The 18,718-nt window shown below is 37.6% G+C and overlaps 1 non-coding gene across 1 annotated transcript; it reads right to left on the bottom strand.

The window, feature by feature from the left end:
* Positions 1-10,295: 10,295 nt before the first annotated feature.
* Positions 10,296-10,367, bottom strand: TRNAC-ACA (transfer RNA cysteine (anticodon ACA)). The gene has a single exon. It is a non-coding gene; the product is annotated as a tRNA-Cys (tRNA).
* Positions 10,368-18,718: the final 8,351 nt, after the last annotated feature.

The raw sequence follows: 18,718 nt of genomic DNA, 5'->3' as shown, positions 1-18,718 counted from the left end.
CCCCACCACTCAGATGTCAATATACTAGGATACAATTTTGAAATGAAAAATTCTTCTCCTTTTGGATGTCAGATCTGATCTCATTTTCTCTCTGACTTCTCTTTAAATTAAGTTCACCTAGGCTTCCAGAATACCATTTGGTCCAATTATTTCTGATATGTTCAGACATGCTCTATTATCAGGCACCAAATAATGGGTAATTTGAGCAAAGTATTTTATATCATTTTTATAGGATCTGTAGAATATTTTTGAAAAAAATGGAAGGAAAAGCAACCTCAGAGCCATAGAGAGTTGACATAAAATAAGTTTTCACACAGCTGGGAAAAAAAATACTCAGTGCTAAATGGTTACACTTAATTGGCTCACATAAGGCTCAAAATAGTTCATAGCCCCACCAGTCAGAGAGGAAAAACATGGGTCATCAGTACAGTCCTCAGAAAGCATCTCCTTAGAAGTAGGGACTAAATCATCCCTAGATTGAGAGTTTGGACCCAAATAATAATGTTCAAAATCTCAACAAACTAGATTTGAAGGTCAGTTTTCTCAACCTGATATTGGGGATCTAGTTATCACCATACTTCGTGGTGAAAGACTAAATGCTATCTCATTAAGACTGGGAATAAGTGAGGCTGTCATCTGTCACCACTCCTATTAAAAACTGTACTACCCAGCGCTACGATGCAAGAAAAAGAAAAACTGTGCATAAAAATTAGGAATAAAGGACAGAAACACTATGGACTTAACAGAACCAGAAGACATTAAGAAGAGATCACAAGAATACACAGAAGAATGATGTAAAAAAGATCTTCATGACCCAAATAACCATGATGGTATGTTCACTCACCTGAGCCAGACATCCCGGAATGTGAAGTCAAGTGGGTCTTAGGAAGCATCAATACAAACAAAGCTAGTGGATGTGATGGAATTCCAGTTGAGCTATTTCAAATCTTAAAATATGCTGCTGTGAAAGTGCTGCACTCAATACACCAACAAATTAGGAAAACTCAGCAGTGGCCACAGGACTAGAAAAGGTCAGTTTTCTTTCCAATCCCAAAGAAAGGCAATGCCAAAGAATGCTCAAACTACCACAAAACTGCACTCATTTCAAACGCTAGTGAATAACGCTGAAAATTCTCAAGCTAGGCTTCATCAGTATGTGAACTGTGACTTCCAGATGTTCAAGCTGGATTTAGAAAAGGCAAAGGAACCAGAGATCAAACTGCCAACATCCGTTGGATCGTTGAAAAAGCAAGAGAGTTCCGGAAAAAACATTTACTTCTGCTTCATTGACTATGCCAAAGCCTTTGACTGTATGGTTCACAACAAAATGGGGAAAACTCCTAAAGAGATGGGAATACCAGACCACCTGATCTGCCTCCTAAGAAATCTGTATGCAGGTCAAGAAGCAACAGTTAGAACTGGACATGGAGCAACAGACTGGTTCCAAACTGGGAAAGGAGTACATCAAGCTTGTATATTGTCACCTGTTTATTTAACTTATATGCAGGGTACATCATGCAAAATGCTGGGCCGGATAAAGCATAAGCTGGGATCAAGATTGCCGGGAGAAATAACCTCAGATATGCAGATGACACCACCCTTATGGCAGAAAGTGAAGAAGAACTAAAAAGCCTCATGAGGAAAGTGAAAGAGAGAAAAAGCTGGCTTAAAGCTCAACATTCAAAAAATGAAGATCAAGGCAAATGGGCCCATCACTTCATGGCAAATAGATGGTGAAACAATAGAAACAGTAACATACTTTATTTTCTTAGGCTCCAAAATCACTGCAGATGATGACTGCAGCCAGGAAATTAAAAGACGCTCGCTCCTTGAAAGAAAAACTATGAATAACCTAGACAGCATATTAAAAAGCAGAGACATTATTTTGCCAACAAAGATCCTTCTAATCAAAGCTATGGTTTTTCTAGTAGTCATGTATGGACATGAGAGTTGGACTATCAAGAACGCTGAGTGCTGAAGAATTGTTGCTTTTGAACTGTGGTTTTGGAGAGGACTCTTGAGAGCCCTTTGCACTGCAAGGAGATCAAACCAGTCAATCCTTAAGGCCATCAGTTCTAAATACTCATTGGAAGGAATGATGTTGAAGCTGAGGCTCCAATACTTTGGCCACCTGATACAAAGAAATGTCTCATTAGAAAAGACCCTGATACTGGGAAAGATGAGAGGCAGGAGGAGAAGCGCACGATAGAGGATGAGATGGTTGGATGGCATCACCAACTTGACGGACATGAGTTTGAGCAAGCTTCAGGAGTTGGCGATGGACAGAGAAACCTGGTGCACTGCAGTCTATGGGGTCGCAAAGAGTTGGACATGACTGACCGACTGAACTGAACTGAAAGATTAGGAAAAAGAAAATAAAAGAATCTTTTTTCACAGATGACATTATCATGTATGCAAAAAACAGTAAGAAATCTACCAAAAAAAGAGATCCTAGACCCAGTAAATGAATACTAAATTTGCAGGAAGCAGGATCAATATACAAAAATCTTATTCTATTCCTTATATGCAAGCAACAAGCAGCTGGAAATTTAAATTAAAATACTATTTATGATAACATCAAAAATATAAAATTGAAATAGATTTACCAAAGTAAGAACAAGACCAATACAATGAGTGTTATAAAATTTTGCTATGGTAAGTGAAAGAAGAGTGAACTAAAGGGAGAGATATGTTAATGGATTGGCAATATTGATAAAATCCAATTCCCCCTAAATTGATCCACAGATTTAATGTCATCTCAATCAAAAAATCTCAGCTGGTATTTTTGTAGAAATTGACAAGGTCAATTGTTTAAAATTAAAACAAAAACTACCAAATCTGTTGACTTTACTTCAACTGAAATTTGAAGACTTTTATAAATTACTTTATTTCATTCCTGAGATATGTCATCATTGAGTAGAAAGACTGGAAGATGAAGCCAGAAAACATTTTCTATTGTTGGCTAATTATTTGATCTGAGATAGTTTACTTAGCTCCTTGGTCTTCAATTTCCTTCAATTCAGTATCTATTGGATACCTGCATTTTATACCTCACATGAATCTGTAGTGATAAAATGAGAACGAACTTTGACTTTGAGAATCAAATATCTTGAACTCAAATTCTTGTTGAGTGCTGAGAAAATATCATAAGTGGGAAAAGCAGAAGAACATAAAGTGTAGAGAACTGATGCACTGTCTCAGTGGGAAAAAGATGGCAGTTATTGCTCAGCTTTGACTAATTATTGTCATGAAACCATCCCCACACTGACAATTAGATTCCTCATCCAACTTCTCAAGAGTAGAAATATGAATTTATACATAACATATCCATTCAAAAATACTGGCAATCAATTGAAATGATCATATACAGTGTGGGCCAACAAAACATGTCTGTAAGCTGTGTTCAGTGAGTGGGAACCGATTTGTTTCTGCTATCATGAACTGTTTTACACATGCTGGGTATTATTAATATAATGATAACAATATTCATAATGAAAGCTGTGCCAAATACATTACCTGCTCTAAGAAACAGCAAAATATAATTGAAAAAACATACAGATATTCAAGAGGAGATCAATATCAAATGACAGATTCAAATTTGAGCCTGAAAGAATAGATAATATTTTAAAGAAAATTAGACTGATTCCTAATGGTCAGGACATTTCCTGGTTGGCTCTACAAGCTGCTGACTCTGATCTTCAATTGGTGAAGCAAATTCGAAAGAATGCAACTATCATGGCATAGAAGGTGTGGTTGGCCTACCCTTGCTTAAATAAATTACTCCACCAAAACAATCACATATACATCCAGGCAGCTAATTTACTTTGTCAAGGATTCAGAAAATCACTGAAATTATCCAGTTTCAGCTCTGTTCTTTTTATTTAAGTCCAGATAGCTCATTATACAGTATCTTAATCATTACATAAATCTAACTTCTTTTCCATTAATTTTCAGCCCTCTTTCTATAATGGTGTCTAATTGATTGTTATATGTAAATTTTCTTCTCTCTCTTATGCTATTATAATAATTTTAGTGGGATGATTTCCTACTCATAATCTAGCTTCCAGAATTTTTTTGCATAATTATTTTTTATAAGTGCAAAGTAACTACTGAATATATAAATTTAATCAACTTAGAATCCATCAATAAGTTGGGAAGAATTAGCTAAATAAGTAAAATCTATTAATCCACTAATTCAGTTAACCATTTAATAAGCTAAAAAAAAATGAGACTCGCCCTTGTGTAAAACAGCTGATTAGCCCTTTTCTTTCTACAATTTCCTCATGAAGTAAAAAGGAGAGGAGAGTGAGAGAAGGGAGGGAAGGAGAAGGAAGAAGTAAATTTTTTTTCATTAAAAAAAATGAAACTAAAAAAAAATCTCTTTAGTGAACTGTATTTTACAGCAAGTAATGAATATTTGAGGCTAAAATCTAACAAGTATACAAATTAAAAAAGGAAGCGATAATCTCCTGCTGTATTTATCAGACTTATTACAACATTGAAATGAAAATATAATCACTGAAGGAAGGTCCTCGAACATAGTAAGAAATAACAACTTTCTACTTCTCCTACCAACTTACAGGGAAGAATCTTAGATTAAGTCTTAATAACTTCAGGATTGAAATTGGACTTAAGAGCAGTAAATAATCAAATAGCTACTGTTTTCTTACAAGAAAAAAATCTGTCAAAAGGTCCATTTTACTGTAGTTGAGCATCATGTTCTAAATCTCACTCTTAAAGGAGCATAGCACTAGCACTCCTTGGGATTTCTTCTGGGAGACTGGATTGTGAATCCAAACAGTTATAGAGAAAAAGAAAAAGACTGCACTACTTGGAATTCCTACAAGTGACATTTCTCTAAGCTTCCCATTTGGAGATGCTCAGCTAGCACCCTTAACTTCCCGCTGTGTTCCCCTCTTTCCTTTGCACCACTGGGGACTTATGAAGGTCAAAGAAGGGGGGGAATATAAAATAAATAAATAAAACAATACATCAAGAAATTTTGCTATCAAAGTTAAAATGAAATTTTTTGGCTATCAGAGGACCAAGAAGCAAGAGACTGAAAAACAAACAAAAACAAAAACCAGAGACCTCCAAGGATGCCCTGAACATTTTACTCCTGAGTCAATAAAAGAAGAAGCATTGAGTCTTTGTTAACTATAGGATCTAATTCCATGAGAAAAGTATCTTATACTCAAATCCTTCAAAATATTTATAAAACAGTACAAACCCAAAATAAGGAGGCATTGTAGTTTGTCTGGAAATGTTAACTTCGGGAAGAATCATTTAAAGTCACAAGTCACATCACCTAGGCTTGCTTCTTTAAAAAACATTTATTTCAAATTCCAATAAAATCATGTATTTAGAAATACATGTGCCATAATTCTAATTAATAATAAGGCTAATACATATATTTTCCTCTGCTTCTCACAATGCAAAAGCTGCCTAGTTACTGTTTATATTGCTGGTGATAAAAAGAAATCCAGTTGGCTGAATTTGCTTTCCTTGTTCTGCCTCTAGCTTTTTATCATTAACTTTTCCTCACACTGATCAATAAACAATCAGAGTAGACACATGTTTATGTATAACTGAATCACTTTGCTGTACACTGAAATTAACACAACACTGTTAATCAACTATGCTTTGATACAAAACAAAAAGTTAAAAAAAATAAATAATCAAATGTGTATCTTCTGCAAATGGATTACTCAAGAAAGTCAAGATTTTGATTAAATGGTTTTACATACAATACTCCATGAGGACTTGGCTCCACCTAGTCTTTGTTGATGGCATAACAGATGTCAGGCACTGTGTTAGATACTTTTATATTATAGTTCATTTTTCTTTCTGAGCTTCTAAGCATACTCTGCATATATATTTTAGTGAACTATACAGCCATAATTATGAGTTCTGCCTCTTAATATACTTTAGTGGTCTCTCTCAATTCCTTTCTCTCTCAAGTTCCCTAGTATAATGAATCTGCAGTTCCCTTAGGCAGACAGTTTGTTTGAAAAGGTATAAAATGCAGACAGGCGTATATAAACAAATGGTATAAACAGAAAAAGATCGATGTTTGAGACTCGGCCTTATGTCTTACCAGTTATGGGGCCTTGGGAGAATCACTTCACATCTTTAGAGCTTCGTTTGTAAAGTACTCATGTGATAATGATAATAACCCATCATTCAAAGGCAAGATATAAAATTTTCTCACTGAAAAGAGTAAGTGAATTTAATTATCATCAAAATTTGTTTTTTAAGTTAATAAAATTCAATATATGTTTTATGTCAGATATCATGATTTGATCAATTTTGGACCTCTAACTGCTGAAATTGAATGTTATCACAATTTCATTTCTTTGTCATTAATAATCCTGAAGGTTCATTCTGTTGCACAAAAGAGTTTTGAAATGATCTGATTTTTAAAGTAAATATGTCAAAAATACCAGGGAAGCATGTTGTCCTACAAAACTCTTTATGTGGCAAAGAAGCACACTCAGAGCTGGACCATCAATTTCAACTTTTTTCCATGACCTTAAAAAAATTACACACTCAAGAACTAATAATTACACTCTTCTTGCTCATAGGAGGATGTATATAATACCTGGAATATAAGTTCAGGTATGTTGAACTGGGTTCTTTGGGAACACATTATGACATACCCATACTTAAATGTAAATTCTGTATTTTATGTATATAGACTCTTTAACCATCATTTTACCATCATTGGCTTCTAATATACCAGAAATCTCAAAAAAGTTTGATAAAGCCTCAGGAAAGACTTCAATAGGGAATCAGTAAAGACAAAATCTTTTTCCTGGTTGCAGTGACTTCTTCTCATAAACTGTCATAGCCTTCACTTTTTTCCTTATCTGGAATATTCACTTCCACTTCTATTAATTAAGGTAGCCTATTTGCTATAATGAATAGACCCCAAAATGTATAATTGCTCAAATACCAAACATAACAGAGGTTTAAAGAAAAAATTATGCTCATATTAAAGTACTTACCTGGTAAATACCTCCGTCCTTTTTCACACAGCTATGAACCAGACCAACATGGCTCTGCCATCACCAACACATGGTTTTCAAGGCCATGCTGGGCTCATCTCCATTTCAGCTAACTGGAGAAAGGAAAGGATATGAATGAACATGTACAGAAGACTTTTATAGACCAAGCCTGGGATTTGATTATATTGCTTCTACTTACATTTTACTGACTAGAACTCAGTCATATAGCTTGGTATCCTGGGATATAAATTCTATCTGTGTTCCCAAGAAGAAGAAAATATGGATTTAGTAAGCAGATAGTACACAGGGACAGCTTCTGAATATTCACATGGAAGCTATCTTGATATTTGATAAATAAGTTAAAGCCATTTTACATTCCAGTGTCATATGTCATTCAATAAATATTTACTAAACATTCATTGAATATCTTTTCTATATACAGGCAATAGTTTTGTGTGTAGTCTGGAGTAAATCCAGACTCAATGGAGAGGATTCAAGCCCCCAAATCCAACTTTGTACTTAGAGAACTCAGAGCAACAAAAATTGATGTTTCCACACTGATGTTATGTTTTTTGACTAAGAGTAGTTCTCAAAATTCCAGGCTATAAATAATGAGAAAGCTTTTCACAGGGTTTTTGTTCCTTCAAAACTTGCATGACCTCTTGTAATGAAATCTTATATACTTCATCATGGGCTCAGCCAGGTTAGTTTCAAGGAGCAAAGTGCTTTTGTGTGAGGGAGAAGGGATAGAGGATGACGTTATCATACTTAGTTGATACAGGACTTCTTTCTTTAGTTTGGAACAAAGCAACGTATTTGAAATACACGCAGAAAGGGTCATATGTATACCAAAGTAAAAGTTTCAAGAAGTATCCTTATCATTCATGAATCTCTGATAATATCTATTCTATTCATTATATTTAAAAAATCAGCCACAATTTTATAACCAACTGAATGCTTTAAAAAAAAAAAAACATAGTGGAAAGAATAGAGCAAGGGCTTTGGATCTGTATGGAGTTAAACTTTTATTCCTGGGATAAGTTAACATGTTTTAGCTTTATATTTTTTTCATTTATAAGATGATCCTATTTGTATTGAACATTATAAATTAAGTGACCACTAATTTGTAGTGTGTTTGTCACATATAATAACACATTCAATAAGTGTTTGTCTCCTAATAAATTGTCGACTTTTCTTATTCTCCCCCTCTTCAAATTTTGCCTTTTCTTCTACACTTTTTTTAGTGTGTTGATTAAATGGTGAATTAAAATTGGAAAAGAGGATTATCACTGAGATCTAAATCACTGCAGATGGCCACCCACAAAATTATGTTTGCTCCTTGCAAGAAAAGCTATGACAAAACTAGACAGCATATTAAAAAGCAGAGACATCCCTTTGCTGACAAAGGGTCATCTAGTCAAACAATAGTTTTTCCAGTAGTCATGTATGGATGTGAGATTTGAACAATAAAGGAGGCTGAGTGCTAAAGAATTGATGCTTTAAAATTATGGTGCTGGAAAAGACTCCTGAGAGTCCCTTGGACTGCAAAGAGATCAAATTCAGTCAATCCTAAAGGAAATCAACCCTAAATATTCATTGCAAGGACTGATGCTGAAGCTGAAATTCCAATACTTTGGCCACCTGATGCGAAGAGCCAACTCATTGGAAAAGACCCTGACGTGGGAAAGACTGAGGTCAGGAGAAGAAGGGGGTGACAGAGGATGAGATGGTTGGATGGCATCACTGACTCAATGGACATAGTTTGAGCAAACTCTGGGAGGTAGTGAAGGACAAGGAAGCCTGGCATGCTGCAGTTCATGGGGTCACAAAGAGGCGGGCATGACTTAGCGACTGAATAGCAGCATAGATCTTTGGCCTGTTGTCATGATAACTGTGGCAATTCCTATTTCAACAATTCCTATCTGCTTTCTTGAAGCAGAATATGAGTGGTGGTGACATGTACTACTTTCCTGTGGAAGTCTTTGAAACTAACAATTATCCTTTGCATTATCACAATGACCAGGACATTCCACATGTGCAGAGTCCAACTAGGAACAGAGCCTCCTACTGATCTTGAACAGAGTGGGAGGTGGAAAGTAGGTTCAAGAGGGTATACTGTCACCCTGCTTATTTAACTTATATGCAGAGTACATCATGAGAAATGCTGGGCTGGATGAAGCACAAGTTGGAATCAAGATTGCTGGGAGAAATATCAATAACCTCAGGTATGCAGATGACATCACCCTTATGGTAGAAAGTGAAGAAGAACTAAAGAGCCTCTTGATGAAAGTGGAAGAGGAGAGTGAAAAAGTTGGCTTAAAACTCAACATTCAGAAAACTAAGATCATAGCATCTGGTCCCATCAGTTGATGGCAAATAGATGGGGAAGCAAGGGAAACTGTGACAGACTATTTTTTGGGCTCAAAAATCACTGCAGATGGTGACTGCAGCCATGAAATTAAAAGATACTTGCTCCTTGGAAGAAAAGTTATGACCAACCTAGACAGCATATTGAAAAGCAGAGACGTTACTTTGCCAACAAAGGTCCATCTAGTCAAAGTTACGGCTTTTCCCGTAGTCATGTAAGGATGTGAGAGTTGGACTATAAAGAAAGCTGAGCGCTGAAGAATTGATGCTTTTGAACTGTGGTGTTGGAGAAGACTCTTGAGAGTCCCTTGGACCGCAAGGAAAGCCAACCAGTCCATCCGAAAGGAAATCAGTCCTGAATATTTATTGGAAGGACTGATGCTGAAGCTGAAACTCCAATACTTTGGCTACCAGATGCGAAGAACTGACTCATTTGAAAAGACCCTGATGCTGGGAAAGATTGAAGGCAGGAGGAGAAGGGGATGACAGAGCATAGATGGTTGGATGGTATCACCAACTCAATGGACATGAATTTGTGTAAACTCCGGGAGTTGGTGATGGACAGGAAGGCCTAGTATGCATGGGGTTACAAAGAGTCAGACGTGACTGAGCGACTGAATTGAACTGAATTGAACTGATGGCTGATTCAATTTGATGTATGCCAGAAACCAATAAAATATTGTAGAGCAATTATCCTCAAACTAAAAATAAATTAAAAAAATAAAACATGAGCTGGAAATAATCTTTTTAAAACACTGAGAATTGGGGGTTATTATCAAAGCATGAAAGTCAAAGTGAAGTCGCTCAGTCGTGTCTGACTCTGTGCGACCCCATGAACTGGGGTCTACCAGGCTCCTCCGTCCATGGGATTCTCCAGGCAAGAATACTGGCGTGGGTTGCCATTTCCTTCTCCAGGGACTCTTCCCCACCCAGGAATCGAACCTGGGTCTCCCGCATTGTAGGCAGATGCTTTACCATCTGAGCCACCAGGGAAGTCCTATCAAAGCATAGCCTAACGTATTTTGACTGCTTAAAACAAGTTTTCTTTTTTTATATATAAGTAATTATATTACCTAAATTTTTACATGAAGACCAATATTTTACTGGAGTACCCAGCCATAGGCTTAAGCATGATGTTCTAGAACAAAATATTCCCTGGAGAGATTTGAGTGAGAAGACAGAAACAAGATCATTTTCAAAAACAGCTTTGAAAGTTAGTCTGCCTTCATGGCTCTTCCGAGAAGCAAGACCCAAAAGCTAAAAAGGAGTGCTCTGGGTTAAACCACTGACTTCCTAAATATAGATAGGTACACACTCTACATACAGGCATTGCTCATTTATTAAAATGTGGAATATGCTGACTTTTATCTGGGATGAGGTGGGATGGAACTATCAAGGCATCTATCTGTGCTAATTATACCTTACCTCTCTCTCATCTTGTTAACAAGACAAACCTAAAATTTAAGGTCCTTGACAGAAAGGCAGTTTGACTGGGCTCTCTTTATTTTAGTAGCTTGCGATTTTTCACTTTTGCTAGCAGAAAAAGAATCAATTTGTCAAGGATAAAATGTTAAAACTGAAAACAGTGCAGTTTTTACAGAGAAGCAAGCCAACAGCTGATTTAGCCATCATCTAAAAAGCAGCAACATCCTGGCAGCGGAATTCAGATCATCTATTGAGAAAGTCCTGACTTGTCCTGGAAGTTGGTGGTGAGTGTGATGAATGTTGTGACTGCCTACGGGAAACCCTGTGAAGACAGAATGATAGAGGAGGTGTGGGGGACTGTGAATTCAGAGTCACAAACAAATTGATGATAGTACTTTGATCTTTTTATTCCTTGGCCAATACAGAGAAAGGTCTATGTAAGAAGTCAAAGCTAGATAACTGAGACATAGATACTATTTTTCTTAAACCTGAAATCCCCATGGATGAGGGAAAGCAGCTAACTGGGCTGAAATGCATACTAGAGCATCAGAATATGAATTTGGTCATGTAGAACCACTAACCTTTACATCATTTTTTAAACTTTCTTAGTAAAAAAGAATATTTCAATCCATGTGAATAGCTTCAACTGTATCTTATATCTGTGACCCTTATATTGGTGTAAGGATATATTCAACTATGTAAAAAGTTCCTGGTCCTTCATTAGGGGTTGAACATGAAGTATCTCATTTAATTCTAACAACAACTTTATGGTGTAAGGCTATTATTAGACCAACCATGTCAATAAGGAACAGAGCTGATAAGTAATTTATCCAGTTTTACCTTGAATATATTTTTAGAGTAAATACACATTGTAAGTAAAATTTATTTGGAGTAAATGAATTAATACTCCAAACTTAACACTTTGCTGCTTCCATAGGAAAAGTGGGAACGATGCAGACCATGTATAAATTTCTAAGAAAAATATGAAATAAATATTAAAACAAATATATTTTATTAATGCTCTGAGTATCTTCAAAAAGGTAACAACATAGTGGGTTATAACCACCAAGGAATTTGAAATTTACCCTTCTGGTGTCTTTTAAATATATCAAGGAAATGAAAATGATGGCATTCATCTTAGAACACATAAAAGAATGATGTAGACAAGGATGTCACTTGAAGTAAGAAAATTTTATTCTCAGAAAATATACTTGCATTCTGTATGTAGATTGGTTCCTGTTGGTAGGACTGATAGTAGATCTGTGTTATGGGTTGGATGTTTGCGTTCCTTCAAAATTCATATGGTGAAGGTCTAACCCCCAGGGTGGCTACATTTGGAGGTGAAGCCTCTAAGGGAGCAAAGGTTACATGAAGTTGTAAGTGTGGACTCCTGACCGGATAGGGTTAGTGTCCTCTGAAGGAGAGGCACCAAAGAGTTCAAAGCAATGGCCATGTGAGGACAAAGCAGCCATTCTCAAGCCAGAAAGACAGCTCTCATCATAAACTGAACCCTGCTGGCACTGTGATTTTGGATTTTTCAGCCTCCAGAACTGGGAGAAAATGAATTTCTGTTATTCAAGGCACCCAGCTTGCGGTATTTTATGATGACAGCCCGAGCACAGTAACACAATAAAATGTTTGGAGAAATCACATTTTCAAGTTTTCACTTTAATATTTTTGTGTTAGTCATTCCTTTTGTCCTCTGCTAGCAGCAGACAGGTAGTAGCAGGTCTTAAAGATTTAAGAAAATCAAATATCAAATAAACAATACTCTGTATCGATTCATTTTTCTGTAATTTTCAAAAATAACATTATGCTTTATTTCAAGTCAATAAGCTGGTTCAGTTCCCGGAATACCACTATCTCTCAGAGGATAACCAGGAGCCACTGGACAGATGAGAAATGTCCTAAGCTCTCAGTTTGAGAATACCTTTTTCTATGAAAGCTTTTGTGCTTTTATATTGTTGTTTATTTTCAAAACAAGTTTATAACTAATGACTATTTACTGGAAACTTCCGAGGAATAAATGTACCCACAGTACCACTACTCAGATATGCTGGTAACACTGGAGGAATTATGGTCTAAAGATATCCATCCTGCTTATACTATGCTCCTTTATAGAGGAGACACTACTGAGCATGGGCTTAGAGAGTTGAATTTATGCCAGGCTTTGTCACAAACTCTTTGTGAACTTGAGAAAAGTCTATTCTTCCTGGTTTCAATAGAGAAATGCTAGTAATCTATGTTAACTCTCAACTTCCAGGACTGCTATGTGAATGTATTTTTACCTATTAGAGCCAGATCTTTCTCAAAGAGGGAATAACATGAAGGTCAATGTTGTCATGAGTGGCAGGCAGCTTTTAGGGTAGGTGAAGAGTATGACTTGTTTCCAAGAAGCAGAACCCAACTTCTTTCAGTTCAGTTCAGTTCAGTCGCTCAGTCGTGTCCAACTCTTTGCAACCCCATGAACCACAGCACACCAGGCTTCCCTGTCCATCACCAACTCCTGGAGTCCACCCAGACCCATGTCCATTGAGTCGGTGATGCCATCCAACCATCTCATCCTCTGTCATCCCCTTCTGCTCCTGCTCTCAATCTTTCCCAGCATCAGGGTCTTTTCCAATGAGTCATCTCTTCACATCAGGTGGCCAAAGTATTGGAGTTTCAGCTTCAACATCAGTCCTTCCAATGAATATTCAGGACTGATCTCCTTTAGGATGGACTGGTTGGATCTCCTTGCAGTCCAAGGGACTCTCAAGAGTCTTCTCCAACACCACAGTTCAAAAGCATCAATTCTTCTGCACTCAGCTTTCTTTATAGTCCAACTCTCACATCCATACATGACTAGAAAAATCATAACCTTGACTAGACGGACCTTTGTTGACAAAGTAATGTCTCTGCAACTTCTTAGCAGGTAAGAAACAAAAAACAAAAAACAAAAAACAGGCCAACAGGAATACTGGAAACTTTATAGAGCTGGACCTCTAAATCACAGTCAGACATTCATGGATGTATCAGCCAGTGTCCATCGGAAAAACAGAAACCATTTCAAAGATTTCAAACAGAGAGGGCTTTGATGCCGGGACTTGAAAAGGGTTGCAAATATAAGAGGAAGAGAGGTCAACTGTGCTGGGATAGGAAAGCTGCTACCATCACTGCTGCCACTTCCCGCCACTGTTATAACTGAACGTGAATCCAGGAGTCTACACTCCACCGAGGAGCCCACACACGGCCTCACTGCTGCTGCAAAAAACACCTCTGATTCTGCTCTTAGAACTGCTCCATCACCACTTAGAATCCAGGCACTGCGAATCCCACGGAGGAGCTGGCTCTCCCATTGCTGTTCCTGCCCAAAACAGCTCTGAAAACTGGGGGGAAATGACTTCCTCTTTCCTCTTCCCTCACAAATCTTCTTTCAGGACATCATGCAGAATCATCTGTAAACCAGGTCTCAGTTTTTCTTCTCCTACCAGTTTGACCAGAGAAAGCAAGTCAGGAGCTATTTCTCAAAGGGACAGTACCTGCTTGCAGAAGAGGCCATGGCTTTGCTCCAACCTACCCATGAGACGTTAGGTGTGGATTGAAGGATGATAGCAATAAAGCAGAAGTGAAGCGAAGTGAAGTTAAAGTTGTTCAGTTGTGTTCAACTCTTTGTGATCCAGGCCAGCATGCTGGACTGGTAGCCTTTCCTTTCTCCAGGAGATCTTCCCAACCCAGGCATCAAACCCAGGTCTCCTGCATTGCAGGCAGATTCTTTACCAGCTAAGCCACAAGGAAAGCCCAGGAATCCTGGAGTGGGTAGCCTATCCCTTCTCCAGTGGAACTTCCCAACCCAGGAATCAAACTCCTGCATTACAGGTGGATTCTTTACCAACAAACTATCAGGGAAGCCCACACAAAGCAGAAGTAAGGGTTACAGAAGTCTGAGCCACTGGTCATGAAATTTACTTGTATTTTTAGTGTCTTATCAAGTCTAATCTCATATACTCAGCTTCCACCTAATGACAGAATACTGCTTCTGTATATATCTCTGTTTAGAGCTTGGTAGATCAGATAATACTTGGCTTGATACAATTCAGATACTTGATAATCAAGCACCGGTTTTTACCTGGGCCCAAAACAAAATCAGGAAATGTTTCTAGAGGGAAAGTGGTTGTTTGTAGAAGAAGGCATGGCTTTCCCTCCAAACCCTCAGGGTATGCCCTAGAAGTCTGTACTGGAACACATCAGAACTTCTGTAGCATCTTAATCTGTGATAGACATTTGGACAGCTATTGAATCCTCTTGTCATAAAACCCAAGTGGAAGCACCTTGAGCACCACTATTTCGGTAGCCTTGCAAGCTACTCAGCAAATACTCAAAGCAGCACACCAAAATATGGTATTATTTGTCTCAATAATGCAAATATGAACACAAAATATGTACCTCTTTCAGAGTGGTCTATAGTGCAAAATGCAGTCCTTTGTTTTGGAAGACATGCCCCAGAAGATTAGACTGCTCAAACTCCACCAAGATGCCAGACCCTTGAATTTTTATGAGGCTTATCTCCTACCTTCTCACACACATGTAGTTTTTAAAGGAAGGTTGCTGCTGCTGCTGCTAAGCCACTTCAGTCATGTCCAACTCTGTGCGACCCCATAGATGGCAGCCCACCAGGCTCCCCCATCCCTGGGATTCTCCAGGCAAGAACACTGGAGTGGGTTGCCATTTCCTTCTCCAATGCATGAAAGTGAAAAGTGAAAGTGAAGTCGCTCAGTTATGTCCCACTCTTAGCAACCTCATGGGCTACAGCCTACCAGGCTCCTCCATCCATGGAATTTTCCAGGCAAGAGTACTGGAGTGGATTGCCATTGCCTTCTCTGAAAGGAAGGCTATAATTCTCAAATTTGGTGCTCATCAGAACTACCCTGAGGGCTTGCTAAAACACAGACTGATCCACCTACTGACTCAGTAGGTCTGAGGTGGGACTGAGGCTGGAGAACTTTTAACACATTCACTGGTGGTAGTGATGCTACTGGTCTAAAGATCACACTTTATGAACCACTTTTCTAAGTCACTAATAGAAGTTATCACTCCCTGATCACCAGGATCAATCAATTTGTTATGATCTATATAATGTACCATCATTATGTTCCAGAGAATGTTGAGATAATCAAGATCTTTGCAGGCTAGATTATACTCAAGAGAACATGAGAATTAACAAAGCCATAAGTGAAGGTGAACTTTTGTTCTTGCTAGATGGAAGCAAAATGTTCCTTGTAAATTGGAATAGAAAAGAAAAAAAAAAGCCAGATTAATAATTATAAACCATGTTCCAAAGGCTGTTTTGTTCCATATGTTATATTTATAATTTATAATTGCAATATATACTTGGAATTATTTATCACTTTCTTATATCTGCAAAGCCCCACATTCTCCAAGATCCACCTGCCCTTTTCACAAAGACAATGCTAATTAGGTGGCAACATTTTTCAAATTTGAAAAATAACATTAATTTCTGTGATTCTTCCTGTGAATGAGATACTTCTTTTAGTTTGTATTTTGGTAGGGATAAGAAGTTCTAAGAGCCTCCACTTGGTCCTGCCTATAATAATAGCCTTCTATCCATAGTTTATGAGTCCATGGTGGGGATTCTATCTATTGCCAAAAACATCATTTCAATTATGTATTTGAGAGCTATGAAAATCAAAACAACATGGGTCCATGGACCTATTGAACCCACTGTGAGATGTAGTAAAACCAAACTTCCACATATTTTAGTTGGATTAAAATGATACTTGTCATCATCAGAGAATAGCAATTCGGAGATACTGATTTATAATGCTCTAAATGTCTGGGTTATTTCCCTTTCCTCATCATCAGAGAATAGCAATTCAGAGATACTGATTTATAATGCTCTAAATGTCTGGGTTATTTTCCCTTTCCCTTACAGCCATTCTGGTATATGGGTTCAGATCCCTTTGGATGTGTTAAAAATTCTCCAGTCTCAGTCCTGCCTCAAACCTACTCAGTCGGTAGGTAGATCAGTCTGTGTTTTAACAAGCCCTCATGGGAAAGGATCTGAAAAGGATCACAGTATTTACTAATTACAGGGTCCCAGGAACCTTCTTCAAAGATACCTAACCTTCCTTTCATTTAGGTGGGCCTTGTTCTTTAAACTGCTTCATGTCTGAAAACTGGATGAGAGGACATGATGCTCTTGTGCAGATTCAAACAAGTCTTCTCTTCCTAGTCCTACTAGAGTTTTACTAATTATAAGCTAAGTTGCCAATATTCAAAGACTTTGTAAAAAAAAAAATTGCCATTGCCAAGAATCTCTGTAAGCTGAAACTGTCACTGTGGCCCCAACTGAAAATACACCTAAAATTAAGCACTGCTACGTGGCTTCTGCCTTGGCCTTTGGGGATTTCATCATCCCCACTAAATAAGAGAATCCATTATATTTGGTCCTTTTTGGGTTACCCACTGAAAACCCATTCCTATATACATTCTCTAGGGGGTTATTTTCCAATATAAGCTGGCAAAAATGTTATCATTCTTTTAATGTTTATCCCTTAGAATATTCTGGGATCTTTTAATTGTGAATCTACAGGCAGATGGACTTCCCTGGTGGCTCAGACGGTGAAGCGTCTGCCTACAATGTGGAAGACCTGGGTTCAATCCCTGGGTCGGGAAGATCTCCTGGAGAAGGAAATGGCAACCCACTCCAGTATTCTTGCCTGGAAAATCCCATGGACGGATAAGCGTGGTTGGCTACAGTCCATGGGGTTGCAAAGAGTCAGACACGACTGAGCGACATCACTTTCACTTTCACCGGCAAATGGGTGTTAAGGATAGATCATGAGGAGAAAGAGAAACTGAGCCCTGTAAGATAATTGCTAGATTTTCAAGGAAAGTGAAAGAGTAGTTAGAAAGGGGATGAGGGGCTGCTTTTGAAAGCAAAGGACAGGTGGTTTGGGGTGTTAAGTTTCTTAGAGTCATTTGAGTACTCTCAATTGTCTCCATTCCCATCCCAGTGCTCAAGGTCCCAGTCCATACCAATCAACATTCCATTTTCTTAATGTAAGAGACCTGGTTAAGTACTGAATTTTAATTGCATTGCAATTCTATAGTTCACCAAGTAGATTAAAGGTATAAGATTCTTTGGCATTTTTCAGATAATGGCATTTCTATGTAAATATATGCCTATAAAATAGCCAGGATACACTTTATCAATATCATCAGCTCGGTGCAATGACACAGGTAAGCATCTTTAGTGATAATAATATATCCACTGAAGAATATTTTTCTATTGAGTGGTGTTTTGTGACCACATGAAGTGTTTTGTGAGAAATGCAGCGAAATGGGTACTATAGATTAACTTCTACAAGACATAAACCTCCACTTCAAATTCTGGCCATTAAGGGTTTCAGTCACGTGTCCCATATCCTAATTCACTTGGCCAAATATAGCATCTAAGAAAATTCATGTCACATTTTTTGTGCCCAAAGATGAATACTACTTTGATCAGTCACACTATATAATTTTTTCCTATATATTATTTCTGTCTTGTGATTTACAGAGTAAATAATTCTATAGTTTGACTGAAAATCACAGGCCTCTGACTCAGACTTGCCAGAATTTGCAATTAGTTAGACTCTAGAGATATAAAAATAGTCCAGAGCACTACATTAAAGGCATGTCCTGTTCTGATCAGGTAAGATCAAATGGGCACAAAAGCTTTATTCAGACATCACATGGAGTTTATAAAAATCTATGTAGACTTGAAAAGCAGAATGTTTTAGCTTAAAATTCCAATAGCCTACTAAGCTACCAGGGAAACTCATAGCTGAAAAAAAAAAATTCTGGTTAAAAGGCAGGTTTCTTCCCCTCTCCCATTCCATGTGTCAAGCTTTTAATATAATTCCTCTTACTTCAAA

This window comes from Muntiacus reevesi, chromosome 5, assembly GCF_963930625.1.
Source record: "Muntiacus reevesi chromosome 5, mMunRee1.1, whole genome shotgun sequence".
Lineage (NCBI taxonomy): Eukaryota > Metazoa > Chordata > Mammalia > Artiodactyla > Cervidae > Muntiacus > Muntiacus reevesi.
The sequence above is the reverse complement of the archived record's forward strand: the minus strand, read 5'-3'. Positions and strand labels throughout refer to the sequence as shown.